The 18,750-nt window shown below is 47.0% G+C and overlaps 2 protein-coding genes across 19 annotated transcripts in view; one reads left to right on the forward strand and one right to left on the reverse strand.

Annotated features, from left to right (window-relative positions):
• TrissinR (Trissin receptor) overlaps window positions 1-2,746 on the reverse strand; it is an 87,454-nt gene extending 84,708 nt beyond the window's left edge. Inside the window, exon 1 of the mRNA XM_065447038.2 lies at window positions 2,710-2,746. The gene's annotated coding sequence lies outside the window, so the exon portion shown is untranslated. The remainder of the gene's footprint in view (window positions 1-2,709) is intronic.
• Window positions 1-18,750, forward strand: part of LOC135914247 (uncharacterized) — a 623,773-nt gene that overhangs the window by 180,962 nt on the left and 424,061 nt on the right. The gene's annotated exons all lie outside the window — the stretch shown is intronic.

Consider the following 18,750-nt stretch of genomic DNA (forward strand, 5'->3'; position numbering starts at 1 on the left):
GAATCGTCCATGGCCGGAGAAGGATCAGGTGGGACCCCGATCTTCTGAGGTTCCTTCGCAAGGGAGCGGCTTGGTAGCGTAGGCCACTCCTCTGAAGATAGAGTCTTTTCTGCTGCCTTCGTGGAAGTGGTGGGCCTTGTCGCGGCGTGACTAACTGGCACCGCAGTGGAGTGGGTACTGTCACTTCGCGCATGCGCCTTCTTCGAAGACGTACGATGGCGCCTACGTCGTCGCCGACGCCGGACTACTTCGGCTGCCTCCCTGTGGGCAGAATTGTCTCTGGCCATTTGCTTAAGAACCGCGCGCTCCCTCTTGATGCGGGGACAGTCCTTCGAGGAGGCCGCGTGAGGGCCGCTACAGTTGACGCACTTCAGGACCGTGGCACCGCAGGTCTGTTCTGCATGAGGTTCAGCGCAACGGGGACACAGTAGCGAGTTGGGACACACGCCTTTGACGTGTCCTAGCCTGAAACACTGATGGCATTGAAGCGGCTTCTGGATGAATGGTCGAACCGGATGACGGAAATGTCCGACTTTAACGTGGGATGGGATACAATCCCCCTTGAATATTACTTTTACGCAGCGCGTATTCCCAAGACGGCGCACTTGCGTAATGATCGTGCCTTCGTATGCCGGCTTGATGAGGCTAGGTAAGTCATCATTGGGAATGGCAATGTCAATGTCGTAAATCACACCGGCTATGGATGTGTCGTCGATCGGGATAAAGGGGCGCATTTTGATTCCGTCTAGCTCTGTGATTTCTTGGAGTTTTCCAAGCGCACTCGCGTTGTACACGTCTATGGCGAGTATATTCTTGCGTGGATTTATTCTTATGTCTTTAATTTGATCCGGCACCGCACATTCCAAAAAAATGGATAGGGCTTGCCTGTTCAGCAATCGTAGGTTGCTTGACGGTTCTGTCGGCATAAAGATGATGACGTGTGGCCAGCGCGCAGGCCTTGTCTTCACAGTCGTTGTGCTCGCAGGAGTTGACGGCGCTGTGTTGGCGATTTTTCTCCTCGCCCTCTTACTCCGGACGGGTATGAAGCCGTCGTCGGATGAGTCGTCTTCCGACATAGAATACAGCTCGGTGTCTTCGGTGTCACTGGGGGAGCCAACTCGCTTCCTTGCGGTTGACGGCCGTGATGACTTCTGGCCAGGCGGGTCTCTGGCATGCTCCGCGTCCATGGCCGCAAGACGGGGAGGCGAGGCACCTCGAATAGCGAAGATTTCACCCAAAAATTCACAGAGCACAGAAACAAGCGTTCTGCCAAGAAGACACTTCGTCGTCTTCGATCTAAATTTGGCATGGGCTAAGGCGCTAAGCGTAATGGAAATTGCTCGAAAACAGTGTTGTTTATCATGAAAAAAAAAGAACGCATAAGAATCCAATGTTCGACGATGTAATGTGACACTTAAGCACAAGGTTGAAAAAGAAATAGAAAAGTTATGCCGATCCAACGTGCGTCCTGGAATCTATGCGAAGGGATCGCTTTCATGAAGAGCATAGTCAACTCCTATAGCTATGCCCATTTGACGCCTGCATCTTTGGAGTAAAGAATACTGGCACCCGGCCATGCGCTCTCTTGCACCCGGGCTACGCAATGTGACCTGCGCGGTGATAATCTGAAAGAGCTGGCTGATGTTGGCAGGATAAAAGTATGCGTGCGCATACGGCCTAATGGCTGGAGCATCAGGCTGCCGCTATGGAGTATTGAGATTCGATCCCAGCATCGGGAACACGGTTCAATTTTCCTTAAGTATGGGCTACTCGCCACGAGAGCAGTATGCGGCCGCGGTCAAATTGTGAGGTTTCGCTAAGAAAACATTGCTTCGGTTAAGTTCAAGTGTTTGCGCACTATCAGTATTCGAGACAAGGTAGTGCAACAAAGAAAAATCCGCACAACGTATAACGGCGTCCTTGCAATGTCTGGCGAAGGGGCGGTTCAGAAAAAATAAATGTTTCTTCATATGCGGGTTTGTGCAAAACACGTTTGGTTAATTCCAGTTGCAGCGCTTCGCGTTATCGATTATTTTTTACTGGTACTTTCCACTAGTATCCTTATCTAGTTGGTATACAGTGGGTGTAGCATAATATTGTTGGATAACCGTTTGATCCCCAAGTCAGAAATAATATTTTAAGTGGAAACGTTTTTTTTCAGGAGCCCGTATAGTTTTCCTTTTAATCGTCACCACGCTTTTGAACATATGTCAGCATTTAGTTGAGCAAATAACTTTGTTTTTTCCTACATTTTTACGTAATGATGCTCACACTTTCACATTACCCTTCAACATAAACGTGCAAGAAAGCGAACAAGTGCCACTTCATGTCTCTTCACAACCTGGTTTTCGACGAGTAAAAGTGCTACTTTGGGCGAAATGATGTGCGGACATGGGCGAAAGCTTAGTTTTTTTTATGCAACACGTAATAATTTAAGAATGGCAAACCTCGTTCAAGAGGTACCTTAGTTGATTTTGGGGGGGGGGGCAAGGTAAAAAATATACTTGAATACTTATTTTATTTGTTAGTTTCTTTTGTCAGCTCTGAACTTCATTTGAAGTTTGGAGAACACTTGAAATTATAAAAAAATTCACAGCGCAAACCACTTCCGAAATCTCGCGGCGACCTGCTCGCTAATAAAGCATTGTTCGCAGTAAAAAAAAATTATCTTTAGAAGATACCGCGAAAAATAAGAAAATGTTATCTTACCTCAACAATCCGCCAGCCAGATGCTTCAACGCTGCGATGACGTCACAACAATGCTGGTATTTGAGAACATATTGCACCCTTCAAGAGCAAGAAATGTTGTTTCTTCCTGGCTCAGTTCGGGAAAGTGTCGACACTTGCACGGAGATTGCACTACGACTCTAGCAAGGTTCGTGAAATGCAATATTGAGCATAATTATCACAACACTTTAGTAACCTATCGTAATATCACTGCTCACAATTCGTAGAACTTAATCTCAAAAAGCAGAGGAGATAGAACAGCGCCTGCGGAAAATGCACTACCATTTGAAGTCAGCAATTATACACACGCTGTCTTCACGTCGTCGTTCGTAAATTTGCTTTCCTCATGTTGACTCCATGCAGCAGCAGGGCCCTCTTCACGATGAATCCAGAAAAACCCGATAATGGTGCCTAAGGGACATTTTGGTTGAGCGGCCAAAATTTGGGCGTAACAATTGCCCTTTCGTTCAAATCAATCAACAAGTGTGCGCGCTACTCCGTGACAATTGCACACTTAAACATACACCCCGGCACTGTTCTCTCTGTTACTTGCTGCGTCTTCAGAACACCGGGAAGCTATACGTCAACCTTTGTGACGCAGGAGAAAAGTGCATGGTGATAGACGTGTGCGTAGCGCAAGCTTGCAGATTTTAAGACTTCGCATTGTGACAAAGGAAAAATGAAAAGAAATGAGGAGAGATTTGTTCAGACAGGCACTGATAAAGGTGTTATAACTTGAGCCGAGAGAGTTCACTTTAAACCAGACTTGCCAGCGGCGATAGCGCTTCTCACGAAAAGCGACGAAAGGCCGTGGCGGATGTGCATCCGGAGACGGAATCCGCAGAGCAGGCGGTGAAGCTGGAATATCGCGGACCGACCGCGGTGCAAACGCCGAGCGCTCTGAATGAGCCGGAGTTTGCGGGCGGACCCGGCGTGCGAAAAAAAAAAAAAGACACAGGAGGCGTGACGACAGCGCCGGAAACCGGAAGTGAGCCGTGACGTCACACGCCTCGACTCCCAGGGCGCGTCGCTTCTTTCCTCTTCTAGCACCAACGCAGCCTTCCTCCTTCCTTTTTGTTTTTCTCGTTCACCGACCTCTCGTCCCCTCACGCCTCCACTCCTTCCTCACTTCCCTCGGAGCTTCCCGGTGGATGCGTTCCTTCTTTCATCCCCACGTCGTTCGCTCAAGCAGTGCTTCGCGCACATTGGCGCGACGCACGAAGAATGCGACGCGTCGCGTGCGTAGGAATGCTGGCGGAAGCAGCATTAAATGCGATGGAAGGCGGACGCTGTGGCAGTTGTGCTTAGTTTACTAAAGACGGGTGCTTGTTTTAGTGCGAAATGCCAACTCATGGGTATGCGGGTGTAGGCGCAGAGTGTAAGGAAAATGCGGGAAAAGCGCCTTTTCAACTCGCACCACCGGGCGGCTTCGCGTAATTCTTTGGTATTCTGAATATGAGCCGGGACTCAGACAATCTGTGGGGCTGTCACTTGTCATTGCCTTTTGTCACTTTATGTTCCAATGTTTCTATAGGGGAACCCCGTTTACTCTCTCTATAGCTACTCCGTTTAAGTTTGCCGACCCTGTGACGCACCTTTATCCTTGCATTATTATTATTATTATTATTATTATTATTATTATTATTATTATTATTATTATTATTATTATTATTATTATTATTATTATTATGTCCTTTTGCATATTATATCCGAAACTATTACTCTACAAAATGCGTACGTTGTATCCTTGCTTATTCATATACCATGCATCCCACGTAAATTGTGCCATATTTTAAAAATGTATAAAAGCCACGTAGCTGAACAGGACCAAGGAAATGCTTGCCATCACTGCTACTGGACTGTACCAGAGCTTGTGACCATGGACATCCCTTTGCGGCTGACTCTTTACATTTTTATTATCTCTCCTTCTTATATATTCTTCCCCTTTCCTGGTTCATAAGTTTAGGTAGCCTACTGGGCACGTCCTTGGTTAACCTCCCTACCTTTCCCTTTTAGTTTCTCTCTCTCTTGCCATCGCTTAGCACAAGTTAAACTGTTTTAGGCTATATTTTTTTCGCATTTCACCTAACTACATAATTAGTTGTAAATAGTGCCGCTCGAATTTTCCGCATTTGGGGGGGGGGCGGCTTTCTTTCCGGCTCTTTATTAATAATTATTAACTAATGATGTAATCAGGAGAAATACAAAGGAAAGTTTGACTTCCTGCAGGTGATGGCCAACATCATTGCTTCGGCTTTCTCGATCTGCGTTTCGCCCAAAGAGCGAAGCTTTGACATCGACAACAAGCTTTAGCATAGTGCTTCGACTTATCGGATGGTTTACCTTATATATTTTAATAAATATATGTATTTTTGTTCGCTTTCCTACTGGAACCTAACACATATAAATAAAGTGCTCCTCTGAATTCTTGTCCAGTTTCCGGTAGTGGTTGAGCGAAATTATTTTTGTGAAAATTTCGCCAGCGATAAAAAAAAAATGGTGATCGCCCTTGTGAGAGAAGGCAGCTGTCGCTGTCGAAGGAGTCGCTGGAATCTGCTGTCTTCTTGCTTTTGTTTTAAGTTGTAATGTCTGACAACATTTCTACTGCACTCGTAAAATTTTTTATTTTGGAGCTACGTTTGCTGCGTCAGATGCGTTTAATTTTGTATTCCCTATAGTCAAGCGAAGTGGTAGTTAAGTGAACGCTAATAGTCTGCTAATATTTTTATATACTTGGATAGAATAGAAAATGGTCCTGCTACAAATAATTGTTGCGGGCAGTGTGAAACCTGGTTCATTTTCAATTCTTCCTGAAAAAGAAAGCGCACCAAAAAATAACTGATATTTTTAGACCATTAAAATTTTCGGAATTTTCGCATATCTAGCACGACAGATACATTACATGTCAGTGCTACGAAGTGTATATAGTCAATTCAGCAGGGATCTAAACATGGTTACTACGTAAAGGAATGCGAACATGCCTCTGCTAATAAAGAATTGTGGACAGGGACATCTAGGTAAAGGAGCAGGTTTCGTCCCAACATAGCTTTACATCGTTTCGGGTCACGTATGAACTAAAGCAAACTGGGAGGGGTGCGATTGAACGACTCGTCGTAAAGATATCACCGACTGTTATCCCGTTTGCCAGTGTTAAGCTCCCAAGAATAATCACTCAAGTGAGTAGAGACACTTCTGCGAAGAAGGCACTGAGTGGCTGCCTATGTGGGTCGAAAAGCTTTTGCGTTTCTGAGAAAAGCGTGTTGAGGCGCTTATCTAACACGATAGGCGCTTTGTCCAACAGAAGCAGAAGCTGCGAGAGAGTCTTACTTTCTACTCATTCTATTGATCTGCGTGGCCGAGACGGCTTGCAGAGCACTTATTTTGCGCGAAAAAAAAATTAACACTGAAGTGTAAGGATCTGATAAAAATTGCGCAGCAGTAGAACCAATGAAAGACAAGTCAACACAGGCGCTGTTTGTGAACTACTGGTTTATTCATACGAAGCACTTATGTACATTCATGATGGAAATATATCAAACATACCCAACGTGACAAAGTAAGGTCACTTCGCTGCATGTCAGCGAAGAAAAAAGCATGAAGAACGAAAGAATGGCCGGCCGGCAGAAGACTCCTCCAGCGATGTCCAAACATCTGCGCTTGGAAATCACATGCGTCCATCCTGACTTAACGACGAGTTCTCAAAACGCGCAATATACTACATCAAGTTAACAAGTTTCCCTATTGATAAAGAGAAATGTTGTGCATATAACCTAATCGGATCACCTAGAACAATAAAATCAGCTGCAATATGCTGTCTGCCCTCTTCGCCTGCCCTCTTCGCACCCTATTTTTCTCCACGAATTTGATAGCTTTACGTGCCCTCTAACAAAAACACCGACGACGATGACCACAACAGCAACAAAAGATGTTACTTAAGCCAATGTGATTTCACTTACCTTTCAACGTGCTGTGTGTTTTTCAGCTAACTGTTGGACGCCTTGTGAATTTTATAGTTTGCATAATTTATCTTACATAAGTTAAAGGGCGAAGGAACGTAAAAATTAGTTTAAAGAACGTCTCCAAATAAGTGTTCTTAATTGCCCAAATAACTTTTTTTTAAATATACGTCTACGAGGTGGTGCTTAGAAGCGTAAACACTATGGTTAGAGTTAGTATGGCACGCGCGTACAGCTGAAGCAAGCGATATTTTATGTGCCCTATGACGCCACTGTCCAGATATAACTCGCAAGCGAATACAGAAAGCATCTAATTATTTTTTGATGCTGCCATGACAACTGAATTCCGCTGGGCATTTATTTCTTCTGGTTAAGGAAATCGTCCTTGGGTGCAGGTAATGGGAATCGAGGTGGCTGCAGGTACAGTGGTAGTTGTTCAACGATTCAGGAAAATAATGAAGGTTGTAAGCCAAGATCGAGACAAGCCAACCAAACTATTTGTAATACGTTTGGGGGAATCGGTCGTATTAAATAACGCACGTCATAAAGAGAGCATTAAACGGGCCTTACGATTACAACTTGCGCGCTACACCGCTTGCTTATCAGTTTTCCTCTTGAGAACCAGTGATTTGAGGATAAAAACTGAAGAATATTGTAACGCTTCGGGAGAGTTTCATAATGGCCTCCGAGAAAGTACTACTATTGACGGCTCAGACGTGTTCATGTCAGTCGCACTGCACGTTTTTTCGGTGGGTGCAGCGTAACAAGTCCGCGCCTTATTTGTGAGTGCGCTCGTTTCAACCAGCCAAGAATAGCGCCCTCAAGTGCACTAGACCTGCTGGACAAGCGCCCACTCATGAAAAAATCGAAATATTTCGACACTGGGCAACACAGATATCAGCACCACCCGCTGTAAAAGTGCTGCTGCGTTACCTAAAAGTATAAGTAACGCAGCATTTGTGACTGCGCACTGTGTGACTTTGTGTCTCCGGTGGGGCATTGACATTGTGTATGAGTATGTGGTCCCTTCACAAGACAATGTGACACCGCCTGCACTGACAGTTCTAGATTATTCACTATTTCCTTCTTCTCACATCGTTTATGCCCATTTTGCTCTTCCGTAGCACAGGGTATTCTATCGGATATATCCTCCGGTCAACCTGCCCGCCTTTTCTTTGCATTTGATTCTCCCTATCCCCATCTCTCTTGTGTGTCAGAAAGGAGAAGCAGTTGGCACTCTTTCTCGACAGGCAGTACATCGAGAATCGAAGAAGAAATCCCACAGCTACATCCCGTGCTCTGTTGTCTGGCAAATGTAATAGAGTGTAGAATGTAATAGAATGTAATAGAGTGTAGCACAAATAAGGCCAATGTAAAACCACATGAGCGCCATTCGGCCTCATTGGCGAGCAAAACTGCGACGACTATTATACGTAGTGATCCCCTCGCCTAACCAACAATCGTCGATCTTGCGTTGCCGGAGAACAATTGCTAGCAGCTATATCTGACGTTGATTATCTTGAGCCTTATACCTCCCGTCCTGAATGTCACCCCGAGCTGTGGATCCCAGAGGGCTTCTTTCTTTTGTGTGTATCTGTGTGCAGCAACGAACCCGTGCCATTAAGGCACTGGATACAATGGTGTCAGAACCAGCAGTGGGCTTCGGCGCAGAGAGCGAGTCGCAATAGAAAAAGCGAACAAGACCCTTGTAGCTAACTGATTATATACAGGGATAAGATGCCTCAGAAAGGCTGACCAACGTTTCAATAGGACCTATCTTCGCCGTAGGTCCTCCAATCGAAATGTTGGCCAGTCTTTCAGAGACACCTTATCAGCGTCTCTAACCTTTATACCACAGTGTGCTACTCCATCTCTCAGCCAACTTTTTTGATTTTGGATTTGTAGTTAACTGAGCGTGAGTAGTGAGAGCATGACGCATTCTACCGTGCAATATTTCGTATCTGATGCGGACTGTGTCCTTTCTTTTCTTTCGCGGGATGTTTTGTGCAATTACATAACTGGAAAGCTGATATCTGATATGAGGGAATTAGTAATCGTGCGGATTACTAGATGTATTCGACTGTCAGACATGGGCACACCATCTTTAGTATTCGTATAGTATTTAGTCTATCACGTCGCTAAAGGTTATTCAGCTTAAGCTACCTCGGTTTCACACTTCTAGTCTTCCACGTGTTATTGTTGGAAACAAGTAGGATCTTTTCACATCGCTTGATGCATTCTTTCAGAACTAACCTGCAAGTACAGTATTGGTTCTGCTATTCATGTTTTTCATTTCGTTGCCAGTTCTGGTGAGTGCTAACTAAAAAAAAACTTGTCTGATGAAGCCAAAACCGGCAGAACCCTTCTCACAATGAATGTCGACATTAATGCGACCAGCATAATTGCACTGAAAAAAATGTCACTTGTTTCCGCATTGTTACAAAAAGAACGGATGTTCCGAATATATACAGATATCGAGAAACCTGATCGATAAAGGTAAATATTCCGGAAGAGCCCATCTCATGGTGAATGTTGACCTCAATGTAGCGACACACCGTAAGGCCACGCTGAAACGAGTCATGTATGAAGCGGGTATGCAGCCGGGATCCTTTCTCGCCCTAACCTCTCAACACACTGTGCCATCTGGAGCTGCCGCAGTCAAGTACCCGCGTGAGGCGTTCATGAATGTTGACTCATACAAGTTTGTCTTAATCTATGTCGCGGTTGTTCGACTCCGTCTACGACCGGATAAATTTAAAGGATTCTTTTTTGTCAGTAAACAACGGCACACATACCTAGCGGCACTTGCCCAGAGACTCAAATTGGCTTCACGAAGGACCATTGAGGAGTCTCTCTGGGGCGACAAGGCGACTGATGCACGTGGAAAGCAAATCGTTAGCGCTTTAAACACCGAGGGACTCTGCGTGGCAAATGACAAACAGCCAACGTTTTTTCGACCACCGGCCTCTTACAGTGTCATTGACTTGACGTTACATTCAACGGACATCCTCGCATCGTCAACGACTAGTAAAGATAGAATGGGCAGTGATCATTTTCCTGTCTTCGTTAACATTGCTGGATATAGAACCAACGGCCGAAGATCCTGTCCTGTGACGCATTGGGATACGTACAGGGACGGCCTAAGCGAATCATCTGGAAACCTGTTCGCGGACATGCTACGTAGCAAGAGATTGGCTACCGCTGAGCTGAAGCTACCCGACCACTTCCCCGCTCCCGATCTAAAGCTCAAAAATCTATGCGCTGCCCGTAGAAGAGCGGAACGGAGGCTGATGAGGACGAAAGGCAACCCATCAATGAAGACTATATATAACAGGATTAACGCAGTAATCCGACGTTATACAAGGAAACTAAGAAGAGATCAATGGGCATCATTTTGTGCAAGCCTATCGGTCTTCACGCCAGTTCCACGGATATGGTGGGTCGTTAATAACCTTGCTGGAAACTTTCTTTCTTTTTTTCTTTCTTTCTTTCTTTCCTTCTTTCTTTCTTTCTTTCTTTCTTTCTTTCTTTATTGATTTATTTAAGACAATGAACACATTGTCTTAGGGGACACGGCTAAAGGCGAAACATTTGCCTGACTAGGCCGTGCCACCCGTACATTGGCAGCAACTGGCAGTGGCACGCTTTCAGGAGGTCCAAACAAGCCATTTGAAGCCCTAGCATTGAAGTTAGGCAAGACACTCGCTTGTCTTGCGAATGACTTCGATGAAATATACTCTTCCGGAAGGTCAGCTGGCACAACCAACCCGCCACCGCCGCTATCGTCGTCTATAATGGATGCTCCTTTCACACTCAGAGAGCTGGAACTAGCTATGAGCAGCCTCCGACGTCGCTGTGCGGTGGGACCTGACCTCATCAGTAATCAGATGCTGACTAACCTACCGGTTGAGAGACGGCGTGATTTGCTGGTATTTTTTAACCAAGTCTGGGCCAGTGGGGCTATCCCACATTTATGGAAGGTAGCATGGGTGGTACCGGTTCTGAAGCCTGGAAAGAATCCTGCAGCTCTGGACTCATACAGACCGGTATCACTGACCTCGTGTGCAGCGAAGCTATTGGAGAAGATGGCGTGCACAAGTCTCACTTGGTATGTCGAGCAGGGTCGAAAACTACCATCGTGCATGACTGGGTTTCGGCAGCGTCTAAGCGCTCAAGACAATGTGCTGGACCTGCTAAGCCGCATAGAACATTACAGTGCGGATGGCCTGTCGACACTTGCTGTTTTCATGGATGTTTCTAAGGCTTACGACTACGTGTCTCAAAGAGCCATCATCAGCCAGTTGCAAGTTATAGGCGTCACGGGTCATCTCTTGCACTTCATACATACGTTCCTCAATGATCGTCGCATCAGAGTTCGTCTTGGCGACACTTTGAGCGATGAAATACGTATATTTCGCGGTGTGCCACAGGGGAGTGTTTTATCTCCCTTATTATTTAACACTGCCATGAGTAGTCTCCCAAGTGTACTAAACCATCGAACACCAGTGAAGATATCTATATATGCCGATGATATCTGCATTTGGGTCTCCGGCTACCAGCATCGCCGCCTTGCACGAATAGCCCAGGAAGCAGTAAAAGCCATTCAGGGCCACTTGGCAACGATTGGATTATCACTATCAGCAGAAAAATCATCATTCGTACTATTTCCTGGAGTGAAAAGAAAATCTACACGTTTGACGCTGAATTTGGACGGATACCAGATTCGACAAGTCACCAACGTCCGATTTCTGGGCGTTACCTTAGACCACAGGCTACTCTGGCACCGCGGTGTTGACCACGTTGTGGCGTCATCGTCACCCAGGCTACATGTGCTCAAGCGAGTCGCTGGCATACGCTGGGGCAACCACCCGACGTCCATGCTACGGCTACATACAGCGTTGGTTACAAGTCGAATCCTGTATCAGCTACCTCTGATGTCACCCTCAGACAGCCAATACGAGCGCTTAAAAGCCATCCACAGAAAAGGTATCCGACTTTGCCTTGGAGTCCCTCAGCCAGCGTCAAACAAGAAAGTGCTCTACGAAGCTGAGTCACGCCCTCTACGACTTCAGGCTTCCCAGGCTCTGATGATCCAGCTCCTACGATTGAGTGAGTATACGCCCGGTAGAGCGCTCTTACGACGTATAGGTAACAGGCCGCGCTCACATTTTTATGCAGCATCGAACACGCTTCGCGTATTAGGATTGCGCTGCTCGAGACAGAGGGAAAGGATAGAACCACCCTGGACATTCGAGGACATCACATGCAACTTAAGTGTACCACGATTGCAATCAAAGAGCTGCCTTCCATCTGCAGAAGCCAAGTCATTAGTCCTGGAACACCTGAACACGATTTACCCGAGTCACCTACAAGTATACACAGATGGCTCTGTCAAGGCAGACGAAGACCGCTGTGCAGCTGCATTCTATATTCCCTCTCTACGATATACATGGTCTGGCCGTCTGGACTGTATAGCCTCGTCAACAGTTGTGGAAGGCTTCTGCTCTGCGCAAATTAAAGACTTTGCCTCCGCAGAATGTGGTTGTCCTTACGGACTCAAAGACCGCATTACAACAAATATACCGTGGTTTACCATCCCTCAAGTTCCCACGCAAATCACTAGCCATCGTGAAAGAGCTCAACAACAAAGGCTTCACAGTAAAGTTTCAATGGATTCCTTCCCACATTGGTATCTCAGGAAACGAAAAAGCTGATGCGCTTGCATACGCAGCGCTCTATCATCCTCCCAAAATCAAGGCCCCAAAGAGTAATCAAGTGCAAAAATCTGACATTCGAAATCACTTTGCGTCGCTTTGGGCTCCACCGCATATGCCCTGCGTAACCAAGCGATTGCACCGAGAGGAAGCCACACTTCTACATAATAATAATAATAATATTTGGGGTTTTACGTGCCAAAACCACTTTCTGATTATGAGGCACGCCGTAGTGGGGGACTCCGGAAATTTTGACCACCTGGGGCTCTTTAACGTGCACCTAAATCTAAGCACACGGGTGTTTTCGCATTTCGCCCCCATCGAAATGCGGCCGCCGTGGCCGGGATTCGATCCCGCGACCTCGTGCTCAGCAGCCCAACACCATAGCCACTGAGCAACCACGGCGGGTCCACTTCTACATCGAATAAGGACAGGATCTGCTAATACACCGGCCTGGTTATTTAAAACGGGGCGAATCAATTCTCCGAACTGTTCGGCATGCAACGAGACAGGAGACATTGAGCACTTTTTGTGGTCCTGCCAGCAATTCCAAGATGAAAGATACACTCTCCTGAAGAATCTGCAAACCAAGAACCTTCCGCATGCGCGCCTGCAACACCTTATATTTCCCGCGGGATCAGTTCTAGCCCGAAAAGAAACTTCACGTCTCCTCATCGAGTTCTTAAGAGAGACTGGTTTGATGGACACATGGTGAAACCCTTCAGCGGCATTGTGCGAGACGCTCGGGCGGAGCAATTGCCGGCCTTGTTCGCCAGGCTAAACCCGCCTGTTGCTACAATTCACCACCACCACCACCACCACCACCATTGAGGAGTGACACATACCTAGTTATACACAGCTAGGGACCCAAATCGGCGTAAAAGACGTTCATTGAAGTGTGGCACACACCTAGTGGCACATACGCTGTGACCCAAGATAGTGTTGAAGAGGTTCATATTGGAGAACGGCCTATAAGCAATGGCAGATACCCAGTACAAGTTGGCGTGAAACGGTTTAACGGATGAGCGGCACACACAATATGTCATACCTGCGACACAAGTTGGCCCAACGACCGGTTTCGAACCCTGTTCCGTTCGCCGTGCTGGCGTAATGACTTTGGTGTTGCAATGCTCAGACCGAGGGTGCGGTTTCAAATCCGGCCTGCGGCAGCCGCATTTCCATGGGGGCTGATTGCACAAATGCCCGTGTACGGGGCATTGGGTGCACGTTACAGAACACTAGGTGGTGTCAGGATTGGGGGCTCAATCCCTTCGTCCGTGGTCCTTTGCCAAGATTGGAGTACGGCATGAATTCGAAGGTAGCTGGCCCATGCCGTCGTCCAACTTATTTACGCTGAGATCGTTGATGAAGTGAAGAACTGCTTCTCATCGAGAACGAGGAAAAAGGGGTTTATTTACAGAAATTAACTCAGTCTAACATGACTGCTTGAGAAAAATAGTATTAGTCCAACAGGACTGCATGAGAGAAGTGAACCAGTCTAACATGACTGCTCAAGAGAAGTGTGTCCAACAATCGCACAACCACAGTTTTTATACACTCGATCCGCTGGTCCTACGACGCGGCGGCTGTTCGTTTACACACCACCAACTCGCAGCTGCTCTGAAGACCAGTTTACAGACACAAAGGCACACACATTCCGAAGCCCAAGCGACGGCGTTGAAGGTGGTGCCGTTCCGGAAAATCGACGCCGCTCGAGGGACGCTCGTTGTTTTGCAACATGCGGAACCGTGAGAGCGCAAAAATAAGACGTTCCCGCGGTAGCTTCTTCAGGCGTGTCAGATCAGCGCCGCGTTGAGGAACTCTGGAATCATTGTCCACACACCAAACTCGTCTTGTCACAATGTCGAAGCGGGCTGGAGGAAGGCGGCGGATTCCAGCGCAAAGGTCGCTTCTTTGAACGCCTCGCAGCTGCAGCGGCGGAGAGCGGGAGGTGCGCGTCTTGCACCCCTTGTCGTAATCGGGTGGCAAGGTGACAATCTTGTTGTGCAACCCGCCGTTCTTTACAGCGCCTCCATGGCCCCAAAAGTCTCGACTGTCTAGCGCTGACAACCGCTAGGCAGGAAGAGAACGGCTGCTGGTCAGGGGGGGGATTGATGTCTTGGCTCGCAGCGACCACTTGTGCATTGATGTCACCGCCCCAAAACATCCAACAAGGACAGGCAACTGCAAAATGAACCCCACAACACGGCTCTGCGCCGAGATGACGTGCATTGGCTCTCACTTTAGACTCGCTAGGCTTCAAAAAAAAAACAACAACAACATAAGTGCAGAAACAAAAAAAAATGCTGCATTTCACTATGCCAATTTCTGAAGCAAATTCCTGCTGACAAATTCAGCAATCATGGAGGGAATCCTGCTAAATGAGAGGGGATCTTCTTCGCTTAATAAAATTAACACTAGTAACCCTAAAATTTAGGCGGGACCCTCAAACGCAGAATTCAAATTAGCCTGCTCAAACCATCCGCATTGCTATGCAACTTTCCCTTCTTATATCTAACGGAGAAGTTGTACTCTTGGAGAGTGAGGCTCCATCGGAGCAAGCGGCCGTTTTTGTGTGACATTTGATTGAGCCACGTCAGAGGACAGTGGTCGGTCTCGAAGATGAACTTCGCTCCGTACAAGTAACACGACAACTTCTGGGCGGCCCAAACCAAACAAGCGCATTCCTTCTCTGAAGCGCTGTAGGCTTCCTCTCTTACATTTAGTTTACGGCTGGCGTAGAGGATAGGATGCTCCTCGTTATCGTCGCCGACTTGACTAAGTACCACGCCCATACCTCTGTCGCTTGCGTCGCATTGAACTATGAATTCCTTTGTGTAGTCTGGCGCGCGAAGCACAGGGCGAGAAACCAATAGCGTTTTCAAACTTTGGAAAGCGTTCTCTTTGTCCTTATCCCAGTGTACGTTACTCGGAGCTCCCTTTCGGAGGGCGTCTGTTAATGGACTTGCCAATTGCGAGTAATTCGGAATGTACCGTTGATAGTACCCCACAAGTCCCAAAAATGAACGAACGTCCGTTTTCGTGCGCGGCTGAGAAAAATCTCCAATCGTAGCTATTTTCAGCTCAGCCGGCCGTCTCATGTCCTGACCGACAACATGGCCCAGATAAGTAACCTGCGAACAACCAAACCTACACTTTTCTGCTTTCAACGTTAAATCGACTTTAAACGTACGAAGCCTCGCATTCTTGTCGTAATAGAATTTGGCGTTCCTTTGAGCTATTTCCATGTTCTTTCCGTCTATTTCTTGGTTTGCGCTTAGCCGTTCCAGTAAATTTAGCACGTATCCAACCACGGTTGGACTCTCCCCTCTTTTCTCCCACATCTCTCTTAACATTCGCAGTGGAGACCGGAGTGTCCTCCCATACACTAGTTCTGCTGGTGAGAACCCTGTCGCTTCATGTGGAACCGTTCGCAAAGCAAACAAAGTTGCCGGCAGACAGTTCTCCCAGTCCTCCTTGTGCTCGTAACAGAGCGCACGCAAAACTCGCTTAAGCACCGAATGCCACCTCTCTACACTGTTTGACTGAGGGTGATAGACAGAACTGTGTATTAACTTTACCCCGCACTTTTGCAAGAATGTGGAAGTCAGTGCGCTCGTGAATACTGACCCTTGATCTGCCTGAATTTCGGCTGGAAACCCAACTCGTGCAAACACTGTCAAAAGCGCGTCTACTACTTCAGTGGAGCTGAGCTCTTTCAAAGGGATTGCTTCTGGAAACTTGGTGGCCGGACACAGCATGGTAAACAAGTACCTGTAGCCTGATTTTGTTTTTGGAAGAGGCCCTACCGTGTCTATTACAAGTCGTCTGAAAGGCTCTGTTATTAAGGGCACTACCTTCAGTGGAGCTTTCCAAGTCTCTCCTGGTTTACCAGAACGCTGGCAGGCGTCGCATGATCTTACAAAGTTTTCTACATCTTTGAAACAGCCAGGCCAGTAGTATTCCATAAGCAATCTTTCCTTTGATTTGTTTATGCCTAGGTGGCCGGACCACCCATTTCCATGACAAAGACTCAAAAGGTCCTCCCTATACTTAGTAGGTATGACTAACTGATCTAAAATCCTACCCTTTCGATCTCTGTAATGCCGATACAACAATCCTCCTTTCTCATGTATCGTTACGTTGCGCCTAGCAATGCCTTCTTTAGCTGTGTCCCGTAATTTAGCTAAGCTCTCATCATTATTTTGCTCAGCTGCCAGTGACTCTCTATCCACGCGTAAGAGTTGATCAAAGTTCTTTGAGGCCGGTGATAATAACGACCCTGTCTCGCTTGGGAGCGCGTCTGCATGCTCTTCCTGCAGGCTAGAACTCTGACACTCTAGTGCTACGCTCTCATTGAGCTGGTCAACTGGCAGGCTCTCCTCAACTGTTCTTTTGTCCCTCGGGCCTAGCTCGGATTCGGGGATTGAAGCTATCCTCTTTTCTGCTTCAGCTGGAGGAGCTTGAGCATTTTCAGCCGACAGCGCCGCGATCTTACGAGCTTGGCCTCTGGTCAATGCCTGTACTATGCCCTCTCCTAGTTTGAGCCCTCTGTAACGCAGTAACTGATTCGAACGATTCGAAAAGATGTAGGGATACTGCAGTGACAAAAATTTGGAAACTGCAGCCTCAGTCTCTAGCTCCCCGAATGGTCCACTGATTTTGACTTTGGCCATGGGCAGACATACGCTGTGTTCTTCTACAACCTGTTTTATCCATGCTACTTCTCCGGTGAAGTCCTCTACCATCACGTAAGACGGATGGACAATGTCCAGCGTGGCGGCACTGTCTCTTAGCACTCGGCATGGTTTTCCATTAACTTGCAGGTCGTGGAGATATGGACTTAAAAGTTCCATATTCTCATCCTTTTCCTCCACGTAGGAAAAAACTACGCTAGGCTTCTCGCAGTTTACAGCTATATGTCCCAGTTTGTGGCATTTGTAACAGCGAATTGGTCTAACAGATTCGAATTTTCTTTTCTGTTCTTTTTGTGTGGTTTCTCCGTTAAGTTTCTCCTCGCTCTTTTCTGCGGGCTTTTCCGCCATGTCTACAGGCTCGGATCGTCTAGTTTGCGCACCCTTTTTGAACGGAAATGGCTTCCGCGGTCCATTTCGACCGTCCCAGTTTCCCTCCTCGGCGTTCAACTTTCTACGGGTTGCGTACTCTTCGGCTAATTCAGCCGCCCTTTCCACAGTGTTTACATTACCTCTATCTTGCACCCACAGTTTCACAGCTTGGGGGATGGTTTTGTAAAACTGCTCTAGACACATGCATTCAATGATCATGTCTCTGCTGTCGTACGCTTCCGCGCTTTTAAGCCACTCGACTAGGTTGGCCTTTAAGCTATATGCAAACTCCGGATAGCCCTCGCTATCTTTCTTGCCTGTGCTCCTAAACCTTTGCCGAAAAGCTTCGGCTGAAAGGCGGTATTTCTTCAGGAGACTAGCCTTAACTTTTGCATAATCATATGCATCCTGCACACTCAATCTGGCGATTACTTCCGCCGCCTCACACGGCAACATAGACAGCAACCGCTGTGGCCATGTACTCGGGCCGAAGTTCATCTTTTCGCAAGTCCTTTCAAAATTGCATAGGAACAAGCCTATGTCGGTCCCGACCTCAAATGGCTTTAATAGCCTGTCCATGCGGTACGATTCTGCCTCACTTGATCGTCCCAGAGCGCCTTCACTTCCTTGAGACATCTCCAAACGTTTGCTTTCAAGTTCCAGTTGCATTTTTCTTAACTCGCGATCTTTATCGCGTTCCTCCCTTTCTTTATCGCGTTCCTCTCTCTCTCGTTTTTCTCTTTCTTTTTCCCGTTTCTCTCTCTTTTTGAGAAGTTCCAATCCAATTTCAATATCTTGCTCACTGGCCTGATTGGAAATTAGCTCCAATAATTCCGATTTGAGCATTTCCTTGCGTACATCTAGGCCCAGTTCCTCACCAACAATCAACAACTCGTCTCTCAGCAGTGTCCTTAACTCCATGACTGCTGCTTTACTGCCTTGATTCTGCTCTCTAAATCTAGCTAGGAAAACACAACCTAGCTAACACACAACAATCTAGCTTCCCTACTGTTCTAAACAGAACAACCACAAAATGAAGCCTAGAGAGTCAAAGCAAAAACCAAGCACTCACCACAGATACAGCACCATGTCGCAAAGTCCATCTCACCGCTGTCAGCCAGTTGTCAGGATTGGGGGCTCAATCCCTTCGTCCGTGGTCCTTTGCCAAGATTGGAGTACGGCATGAATTCGAAGGTAGCTGGCCCATGCCGTCGTCCAACTTATTTACGCTGAGATCGTTGATGAAGTGAAGAACTGCTTCTCATCGAGAACGAGGAAAAAGGGGTT

The sequence above is a fragment of the Dermacentor albipictus genome, chromosome 6 (genome assembly GCF_038994185.2).
Source record: "Dermacentor albipictus isolate Rhodes 1998 colony chromosome 6, USDA_Dalb.pri_finalv2, whole genome shotgun sequence".
NCBI classification, from domain to species: domain Eukaryota; kingdom Metazoa; phylum Arthropoda; class Arachnida; order Ixodida; family Ixodidae; genus Dermacentor; species Dermacentor albipictus.